This window comes from Solanum pennellii, chromosome 3 (assembly GCF_001406875.1).
Source record: "Solanum pennellii chromosome 3, SPENNV200".
Taxonomy (NCBI): Eukaryota; Viridiplantae; Streptophyta; class Magnoliopsida; order Solanales; family Solanaceae; genus Solanum; species Solanum pennellii.
Window position 1 is genome coordinate 67,086,958 of NC_028639.1, and position 12,407 is coordinate 67,099,364.

Below are 12,407 nucleotides of genomic sequence, written 5' to 3' on the forward strand. Positions count from 1 at the left end.
AAAAATTGACTAAATTAATTTAATTTTAATTTTAATTAATAATCGATCCACATCAGGGATAAAGGAGTTCCCATACTTTACTAGATTAATACATGTGCTACAAAAACTACACAAACTTCATTAGTATTACTGGTTCTTGCTAGATTTGCCAAAACATGGGCTACCTTATTGTATTTCACAAAAGTTTATCATTTACTAATTTAATTGAGTTTTATTTAATTTACATATTACTCTTTTCGTTTCACTTTATTTTGTCCTAATTTATTTAGCTTACAATCACATGATTTAACAACATTTTTGATACATTTTATATATTTTTGATTTAAGATCACAAAATTAATTAAAATACTTACTTAAACTTTATATTAAATAAAATCAACAAACAAATTCATACAAAAGAAGTATTTAATTATTTTGGATATCGAAAGATACTCTTTCGGAAAGATACTCTTTCGGTCCTTATTTACTTGTCAAATATTTTTTAATTTGATTTCACTTTTTTTTTGTCATTTTTTGACAAATCTAGGACGAATAATTTTATTTTTTCTTTTTATTCTTAATTTATTATATTGAGTTAATATCTTTAAAAAATTGTAGCAAAATATGTTTAAGACCCTAATTAATAGTAGTAAATTTATAAACTAAAGTATAAACCATCATTTTTGAGTCAGATTAAAAAATTTGACAAGTAAAAATAGACGAGCGGAAGCGGACTAGTGACAAATTGGCTGGACAGATAAACGAAAGGCTCAATGATTGGTGCATCGATAGACGTTAACGTGTCCCGACAATAATATGTAGGATACATTAATTTATTCTACTTTCGAAATTACACTCGCCCTCCTCAACTTTTATTTATTTACATTTTTCTACTTTCTCTTCTAAGAGTTTTTATAAGTGCTTCACTAATTTTATTTTATTATATATATATATATATATATATATTACAAACAAATAGGTTGAGGTAATACAAGAAAATGACTTAGCATAGAGTTAATATCATGCTTAAGTATATCAATTAGGTTTGAGCAAATGATAGTTTAAGCTTAGTATTGTTAAGTCATTTTCTCGACATTGGCTTTCTATAAATTCTACCTGTTTTTGAGTATTCAATTTGATATTTTGAAGTTGAAATTTTATTTCTTATTACTTTGATTTTTCAATTTATTTAAATAGATTTAGTTACCAATTATTAACTTTTTAAATTATTTGATTATATAAATTATCTTTTATTTAGAAAAAAACTTGTATTTAGGTCAAGTTTTAATATTTGTAAATTTTAAAAAATTATTCCAAACTTTTATACTTTCGTAAAAAAACCAATCATTTATTAATATCAACTAATATTTGTCAATAAAATTACGCCATTAATAACTAAATGCTATTCCTCTCTTCTAACTATACAGAACTTTGCTAAAAAAAACAATTTATTTTTAATAAGTTATAATTCATTATGAATAGGTGATAAGTTTGAGAATGAGGTTAATGTATCGGTCTTGTTAATTGTTATCAATTATATTATAAGATTGTTTTTTAACGGAACATATTTATTATAAAATGAAAATACAAACTTAAAGTCATTTTAAATAATTTTTAGGACTTATTGGTACAAATTATATTTTTTACAATAGTTAGTTATTTCTCCAAAAATTTATGATCAAATGCAGATGAAACTTCGCTTAAAAATAATTTGCTAAAGATATTTGAAATTTAAAATTAAACGCTAACTTAAAATATGTTATGTAAAAAATTAAAGCAAAAAGTTGCAAAAAAATAATCATTTCTTTTTATAATCAACTAAAAATAAAAATAAAATAAACAAACGATAACGAAGAGAATATTTCGTTCCAAGTACTACTTTGGCATTTCAATCAAATTTATATATATTTTTTAAAATAAATGGAATGAAATTAAAGGAGAAGTAAAAAGCAATTATTATTATTATTATTATTATTATTATTATTATTGAAAAGATGTGGTAGCTCTAAACTTTTATTTTGGGGTCCATTAAACATCTTATAGATCACACGTGAAAAATAATGTGTCGGGGTTTATAAGAAAATATTAAAAATCAGACCATCATCATTTATTATTATTTATTACTCTCTCAACTCTATTTAATTAATTACTTGTCAATAAAAAAAAGTATGCCAATTAAGATAATGTTAGACAAAAATAGTCACTCTTTGATTTTAATTTAGTTTTTTTTTTATCATATATATTCAAATAGAGTAAAAATAAAATAAACAATCAATTAGATCTTGGTTTTGAAAAATGAAAATTATCGCATCCAATTTATCTTATTTTTAACTTATATGGACTTGATATTTCTGCTAAAACAATATTTATTATAGTTTTATTTCACAAAAATTAACTTCATTAGTTATGCTTTGACAATTTGAGTTTGACTACTAATAATTTATACAATTATTTATGATAAAGGTAATATTAAAAGTAAATAATAAAACAAAAGGAGAAATCAAAAGTATTTAGTTTATTTAATAAAAAGATTAAAGATAAATAGATCAACATTGATCCAAGGAAGTTTTCTGCCGGGTCACATTATTTATTATTAGTGTCAACTAACTCGTGATCTTTTTAATGACTTTAAAAACTGTTAATTACGACGTTTTTTAAGTTCCACTTAATTCCCCATATATAATTGTGTCGGGTTTTTAAATCTATAAATCAAATCAAGCAAATTTTGGGTTTTTCAACCTCCACTTTTTTTGAGTTTTTTGGATTTTTAGGTTTTTTCGCTAAGGTATTCATACAAACATATAATTTACTTGTATGTCAAATATTTCTTCATCCAACCAAAATACAATTATTAAAGGTGTTTCTTAAGAATACAACAGACACAATGATGTGATTAATACTGAAATATCCAAATATATAATTATAATAATAATAAAGAAATCGCGTGAAACAAATATTGCAAATTAACAAGTCATAAGTTAAATGATCATAATTTAAAATTACTAAATCATACTAAAATAAGTTTAATAAGTAGTAGTTACATGACTAAATATTAAAGGAAATTAAAATGAAATTACGTAATTTAATTGTCTAAACCAATGTAAAATCAAAGAACAAATATTCAATGTATTAATATTAATACATTGAATATTAAAGTTCAATTGTTTTTCCTTTTGCATTAATATTAATTTGATTTGATTTAAGTTTTATTATATTACCAATATTTGTGGACTATATATGGAACCATTCAAAATTCTAAGTTTGAAACTTGAAATAATATATTAAAAGATAAAAACTATGAAAAAATATAAGAAATATTTAAATATTTTTATACATAAAATAATTTTTTAAAATTATATTTATAATATCGGGTTGATTTGGTTTTGGATTGATTTTTTTAGTTATAACCAAACCAACCCAAATATAGTTAATTTTCTTTTTTCAACACCAAATCAAGTCAAACTAACCACTAATCAATTTTTTTTTCAATTTACAATTTGATTCAATTTTGTACACCTCTAAGATATACTACGAGATGACACATTTGGACTAAAAAAGATCCAATGCATTAAAATTAGGGCAACTTTCACATATAGCAAACAAAAAATTTATATTTGTATGCTATAGCAAAGTTTGCATAATTGCGCTCCATAGCAAACATATAACTGTATAATTCGCTATACATATACAATTGTATGATTCGTTGCCCTAAATTGTATAATTCGCTGGTCTTGCTATACATATACAATTGTATGATTCGTTGGCCTAAATTGTGTAATTCGCTGGTCTCGCTATACATATACAATTGTATGATTCACTGGCCTAAATTGTATAATTCGCTGGCCTATTTCGTTGCAATTGTATAATTCACTATCCTATTTCACTGCAATTGTATAATGCACAATTGTATAATTCGCTACCTATTTCGCTGCAATATTTGTATAAAATTTGCTTTGCATATAATTGAATCGAAGTAAAATGTATGTATATAGTACAATTATAAGTGTATAGGAATAAGATATATGTTCTTCTCTCGCTTTATGCAAAAACAGAAACACACTTTATACACTTCTGTTGTATAAAGCGAGAGAAAATTGTGTTTCACTGTAATAGTATAATTCACAATTGTATAATTTGTTGGCCTTTTTTCGCTGCAATATTTGTATAAAGTTTGCATTTGTCTACAATTGAATTGAAGTAAAATGTTTGTAAATTGTATAATTAAGTGTATAGCACGAAGATATATGTTTTTGCATGTGTATATACAATTTTCTCTCGCTTTATACAAAACAGAAACACAATTTATACACTTCTGTGTATAAAGCGGGAGAGGCGAGCATATGGAGAGTGGCGAGCGAGAACGGGAGAGTGGCGAGCGAGATTTTTGGGAGAGAGGCGACTGACAAACTTTGGCTAATGTTTGCTATGGAGCACAATTAAATTAAACCATAGCTAATCCATTTATTTTAGGTTATTATATACAATTATCCCTTAAAATTATCGTCATGCACGGAGTGCGAGAAATTGTTCCATACGAAGAGTATAATTTATGTTATACTTCAAAATTTGTATATCTGGATCAAATAAGTTTATGCATGGTCAATATATTTTAGTCATATACTCATATTCATCTTATATAGAAGCTGTTATACAGCGAAGAGAATCTTTATTTGCTTTGTGATAAGATACGAAACTATGATTGAAAAAAAGATATTTGAAACCATGATTGAAATAAAGATATTTAAAAAATTTGTTCTATCGATAGCTTATTTAATATGTCTAAATTAAATTAATTTCTATTTGTTTTTTGTATAGTTGGCTGTTTAATTAATATTTTAGTATACGTATAATTAGCAAGGCTGGACCCAACAGCTTTACTAGAGTGTGATATATATTCACAAGCTTAATTTGTTGAAGTATTAGGTAGATAATATAAAAAATATTTATAGAATAATGTCATTTGAGCCAAATTTGATTGGAAAACATTTATATTTCAGTCGGTGTAGACTCCAAATTAGAGATACCTTAGATTTATCATTTATCATCACTACAATATCAATTCATTACTAAATTGGTCTTTCTTCGTAACTAATATATATATTTAGAGAAAAGAGTCTAAAAATATTTTAAATTGCGTCATCAAATTTTATAGAAAACTTTTTATCTCTGCACTATTTAACAGTGTATTTTAAAGGTATATGTACCTACGTAGGCATATTATTATTTATAATAATGCAATATTTATGATGTCCACGTGAATACATAATACATATTTTCTTATCATCAAATAAAAAAATAAATATAAAGAATCGAAGACAAGAAGCAAAAGAACCCCCAAGTCAAAGAGGGCGTGTATCAGATATAGAAAAGAAAAAATTACATAAATTGATATATTTTAATAAATAATTACTGATTTTAGCAATACTTTTTATTTATTACCATTTATAGCAATCATATGTTAAATTTATCATATGTATTAAAAGTGAATTATGTATGTAATATATATGAATTATAATTATTTTTTAAATATATTATGTTTGTTTGGTAAAAATTTGACACATTGTATTATAAGTGAATTAAAATGTGTAATAAATAAATTATTTATTATTAAAATTTGTATTATATATGAATAAAGAATTGTTCTTTGTAATATGAATTAAACTTGTATTATAAATGAATTAAAAGTGATCAAGTGAAAAAGAAATATTATTGCTATAAATGGTAAATATTTTGTTATTATAGTATATTTATGTAAGTTTCCCTATAGAAAACAAAGGAAATGTGAGCCCTGTTTTTTCAAAACATCAAACCGATCTTGAAAAAAATTACGTGGAATCAGACACAAAAAAGGGTAAAAATAAAAAACAATACAAAAGCAACACGGAAGCACAACTAAATTTGTTCTTGAAATGTTATTTGCCTTTTCAATTGAGATGGAATACAATATTAAATAATGCAATTGAATAAAATGTCATTTTCAAAATTTAATATTATTATAATAATTTAGTTAAAATTTAAATATATTTCGAATTTTTTTCGTCTTTTATGTAAATTTAAGGCAGTACATGTAAAATAGGACAATATAATGGGTACTTGTTTGTTTGCTTTTACGTCTATATCTCTGATAATAAATGATAATGTCAAAAGTTTATTTTAGATAGGGACCTATCATAAGACATTAACACCAATTTGTTTGAAAAATATATATATATATATACTTTTAAGAAGTACAGCTCCTATCTTCTCCATATAATTTTTTCCCAAAGTTGTAATTTCTTTTTGGGGTTTTCTTCCAACTAGTGGTGAGAGAGCTGCATCATATATTTATTTCTACTTAAATATTAATATTTATATAGGTCTAATAATACAACATTATTCATCTTTGGCTGGACCCTTTTAGCCTTCTAGCACAATATATAGATAGAGATATTACAAAGAATATATATACTTTTTTAATACAAGTGTAAAATAGGTAGTCGAATTATATTGTCATAGCATTGGGCCACAAAATGAGTAGAGTCGTGAGACGATCTCTTTTTTTTTTTCTTATTTTTTTTTAATATTCCTTTTTGATGGCATGCATTTACTATTTACATAGTGTTTGTAGACATTATTGTGCTTATTTTTTTGTATTTTTCTGTTTTAGAAAGATTTTTCAAAGACCGATAACATACGTTACAAGTAAAAGTTAAAGACATGATATTTGTCGATAGAGAGCCTAGGGTGCTTTATGTACATTATTTTCCTTCATTATTGTTACACTTAGTAAGAAAACATGTTGTATCATATTATATAAAAACATATCGATAGAGAACCTAGGGCGCTCTAGGTACATTATTTTACTTGTTTTTATAGCATATTGTTTTTTCAAGATTAATAGTAAAAGAAACACTTAATTAGATATTATTTTTCATGAATTTTGTATTTTGACTATCTATTATTTCCTTTATTTATATAATTTTCTTTTTTATTAATATTAAAATAAACTTCAGTTTTTAATGGTGATTAAATATTTGAAATAAATAGACATATGGAACAGATGCGTGATGCTTAAACCCCTCCCTATAAATCGATCCACATGACAATTGGCATATGGAGTGTTACTTTATTAATAAAGAGAATAGTAAATAGATGAAGAATAAATAGAACTCGCATTAATTAATAATTTATATTTTATTATGAAATTATATAAATTTAGAAGAAGAAGAAAGTAGGAAGAAGAGATAAAACTTCTTATTTCTCTTGAAGTATATTCATGATTCATCGATCTTTTACAAATTTTATTTACAATAAAGAAAACTCTTTATTTATAGAGAAAACTTTACTTGGTTCCCAAATAAGATTTCTAACCATATCCTACTTTATATAATTAGACATTTACTATAATACAAATTATTTATAACAGATTTGATTTTAACGGCTCTTATTTCTCTACCCTACGTATATGGATTGATCCTAATATGGGAAACGGAAATCTATGAATAAAGTAGTAGTTACGGGAAAGGTGGAATGGTGGACCCTCATATATCGATAATGTTCTTTAAATTGTCAAATTTGGATTAATTGAAACACGTGAAAATGTTAAATACATAAATTTATGAACTAAAACAAATTATTTTGAAATAATTTAATCTGAATTAAATTATTTTATCATGTATATGCGATAATTTATGCAATCACTAAAGTATAAAAAGATTAAATATATATAATTCAAAAATTACTTAATACTTATAATCAAACGTAAGATAAAATTCTATCCTAAAATTATTATACCTTATATCCCACGTAAAACGACTCTTAAACGTCATGATTAGACAAAGATGGAAATGGAAGGTTTTCTTCTCAAGGCACTACAATTACAACCTTTGACTTAATTGAATGGCAGAAATTTTATGAAGGGTTTTGAGGCGATGGTATAAAGATAACTAACCCCTGTTTGAAGTTAAGATTGTAATAATTTGACAAGATGTATCCTCACTAATTAATCAACTTATGAGCATCATTATGTCTACTAATAACTAATTAATTACTGCACACAATTCATTCTCCTTCTTTTAATCTACATTCTACGCTATGATTTAGTTATGATCATGACTCTAAAGAATCTTTTGGTGGTTGATCGATCCGATCTGATTTCTTAGAACTTTCTTAAATTAAAATTTGTGTATGAGTAAGTTTAAATTCAAATAACTTTGATTTGCTCATTAAATTTTACACAAATAGAATTACCTAGTATTTTTTTTGTCTTGATTTTGATTTTATTGAGCACCAGATCACATTCCCAAGACAAAAAAATAATGTATTAATTAAAAAAAAACATAGTGAACAAAAATGGGCGAGTCAAGATAAGTAAATACTAATAATCTATATTCTTATAATATTATAATCATAGATATCAAAACAGAATGGGCAAACATATTCCCAGAATATTACTGACAATCTTTTATATCCTTTGAGAACTAAATTAATATTTTTTTAAAGAAATAACTTTACATTGAACAAAATGGTAATATTTTTGATGTAATATTGGTGAAACCGAAGATTTTAAATTATGAGGTGTCTTTGGTTAAAAATCACACTCAACACATCTCCATTATAAGATATAAAAGATCATCGTTAGAAGAAAACACAGATCAAAAAACAGCAACAGAATATCATATAATGATATAATTCTAATTTGATATATACTTTAATTTCTACACTATAACAGTAACATACACTAATTAGATTCACCGTATAATTTAGAGAAAAGACATAAAGTTAATATTGAAGTTATTTCAAATTTTTAAAAAGACACTTTGCAATCGTCATATTACCCCACTAAACAATTTTGAATAGATATAGTTATATCATTTTTCGTCCACTTGACATAGATTGTGGTGTGCACTCTTTCAAAGAGAGTGAGCAACCTGTAATATATAATATAATTTTATTTTTATAAGTACTTTATTATAAAATATATTTTCTTATTTTTCATATTATTTTAACTTTTTTTTTTTCTTTGTCTTTCTTTTTTTCTTCTTTCTTCTTCAAAAATCCATTCTCATCTCCATCCATTAAAACTTCTTACTTTCAATGTCATCATTCTTATCACAACTTCATCTTCCTTTTTTATTACTATCGATTTTATTCTCTTTAATTTTAAAATTTTATGTGAATATTTTCTAAATTTCAAACAATTTGATAAACCTATTAGATTTCAAGATGATTAGATAGTATTATATAGTCCTTTTTATTAGATTTTCAATTAAGTTCTTTCAATTTTTGGGAATTAATTGATTCTTTTAGAATTATCATTTCTAATTTTGAATTTATATGAAAATGAGTAGTTTATGATATACTTTTTAAATTTTCTTAGAAAAATAATTAATTTTGCTATCAATAATTCAATAAAGTTTAAAAAAATAATATGAATTTTATAAAGAATTTGACGGAAAAAAGAAAATAGAAAAATGGGATTAGGGCTCAATTTGACATGGGGCGTAGGAGGTGAAGAAAAAAAAGATAATGGATGAATGAATCACTTGAAAGTGGGAGGTGGAGATGATGTGAAATTTAAGATAAATCAAAATTAAAAATGAAAAAGTAAGAGAGGGAAATAAAGTTAAAAAAAAAGATAAAGGAAAAATTTAAGATAAAAAAAATACATTTTAAATTTAATTAAAATATATCATATAATGATTGATGTGTGAACACACTTGCTTCTTAAAACTTGGGGTTGATCGAAAAATGACATAATAATATATGTTCAAAATTGTTTAATGGGTAATAGGAGAGTTGCAAAGTTAAAATATCTTTTTACAAATTCTAAACAACATTAATGGTGACTTTATGTCTTTTCTCTAAAATTTATAATACTATAATTTTAGGAATTCCTTTAAAAATAAAAAATTGTCGTAGGGATACAATTTTTCCTTATAAAAAAAGAAAATACATATACATCCATATGTTTTATTAGATATGTCTATTATCGTGCTAGATTATATTTTAACCCAAACATATTTCTTTATTATAAATATTGTAATATTTGGAACTCTACCTTATATAGGAATTTGAATATATTTTTAGTTCCTTTAAATTTTGAGATTTGAAAAAGAAAAAGCACATTTGAAACAAACTCCAAGTTGGCATCAAAGAAGGAATACATAAATGTAGTTAAAATGAAATAAAAAATAATTGCAAAGTTGTAAATTCATTATTGCCGCAGAAAATATGTATTTAGATAAAAAGTAAAAGAGTTTAGAGAATTTCTTTTTACAAATTTTGCGTCAGAAAAAGAAAAAGGCATACAGTCAGCTCAAAATCTCTAAAATGTAGAGTTGATTAAATGAATTTAGATTAATTTTGTCACTCCTAAATTTAGGTGTACTTGATGAACGCTTAATTTTATTTTCATCAATTAAATTTAACATTTTGGAATAATTAAATACTTAAATAAATTTATAGACAAGTTTATACGTTACGAAAATAAAATTTAAACAGTGATATCTGAAGAAGGCATTAGTTATAATATATTTTAAACTAATTATAGCTTGTCTTTTTTGTCAGAAAAGCAAAAAATAACAAGTACCTACTAATAATAATTCTTTTTTATACTATCAGTATGCTTCAACTTGTTTATTGTAGGTTATTTGATATTGTTTCAAGTTAATTACCAAATTGTGCTTATTTTTAATATTTACCTGTAATCACAAGTAATTTAATTTGATAGGGTAAAATATTAATAACTTGAAGAAAATTAAGAACCCCAAAAGGGAAAAAAAAATAAATCAAAATGGGTTGGATTGGGCTGGGTTAACTAGTTCAGTTGAGCACCACCAGTCAGACTTTATATTAGTTGATCAGTTATATTATGTCATTTTATTAGACCAAGTCCAAAAGAATTAATATTAGGCCCATTAGAAAAAAGTTCTCCAAAAAATTTCCAAAATTGAATTAATATTAGGCTCATTAGGAAAATAGTATTCAAAATATTTTCAAAATTAAACGAATTTTAGGCTTATCAAAATCATCATCATCATCAATTACTATGGTCAGTTGCTATAATCTTTGTTATCATCACAATCGCCATGATGCCATCGTTACTTCCGTTATTACCGTTAGTTACTAACATTAGTGCAACAAATCTCTATTACTAAATTTTCACCATCACAATTGACACAATTAACAATTATCACCAAACATATAATCAACATTACAAATTTCATTAGTATCAACACTATTACTTACTAATATTAACCTGTCATTATTATGCTTATCACTTTATACCAATAATTTTCACTATCACAACGGTCATTACAACAATTACTGATCGCAATTACCAATTGTTACTACTAACACCTTCACAAATCATATTCACCATGATTAATGAACATAAATGTTATCTTATTACATTTTCATTTAAATAGTATATTATTCTGTTTAAAATAAATTTACATATTCAGATATTGAAAAATATATTTAATTATTCAGAGATGTATTTTTTTTTGAAGTTATAATCTTAATGAAATTAAATGAATTCTTACTTCTTCCGATCTTTTTTTGAAGGTAGAACATAGTAGATGGACTTAAATGTTTTTTTATTAAGGAAAAATTATGCAGTTAAGTAAATTTATACTACTTAATTACTCATTGTAGTTATAGTTTGATATAATTATCACTCACGACTAACATTATACATTAATTATGTGGGCTGACTTCGATTTTGTATAATTAGCCACATATGTATAATTCGCCAGAATATACGAATGCATATGTATATTATACAATTATCTAATCAATATACATACACAATTCACCTCTCTCTCCCACTCTTTGATCTCTTTCTCGCTTCTCTCCTCTCTCTCCCAATTTTGCTGGCCTCTCCCCTCTCTCTAACAATCTCATTTGTATTTTTTTTTATACAAATGCACATGTATAATATATAATTATCTAACCAATATACATGCAATTCACCTCTCTTGCACTCTCTGTGCTTTCTCGCTCGCCTCTATCTCCTAATCTCGCTTGCCATATATATAAATATATATGTATAATATACAATTGTCTAACCAATATACATATACAATTCACATCTCTTCCACTTTTTGCTCTCTGACTCCCAGTCTCGCTCTCCTTTCTATAACATGTAGCTACAAATTGTAATTATCTAACCGTAGCTATGAAGAATAATTAGGTTATTTTTTAACGGCTATATGCGAGAGTTTCTCTATCAATATGTCTCCATTATTTCACAAATTTAACTAATATAAAATAGAGGGAATAATAATTTTTTTAAAAAAATTGATAACTTAAAACATGTCATTAGAAAATTTAAAATTAAACAAATGTAATAAAATAGACATTAGTAGTATTTTTACGTCACTAAAAAAAAATAAAGACGACTATATGAAAACACGGAAAAAGTTCACAAAAAAGATTTCAGTTTT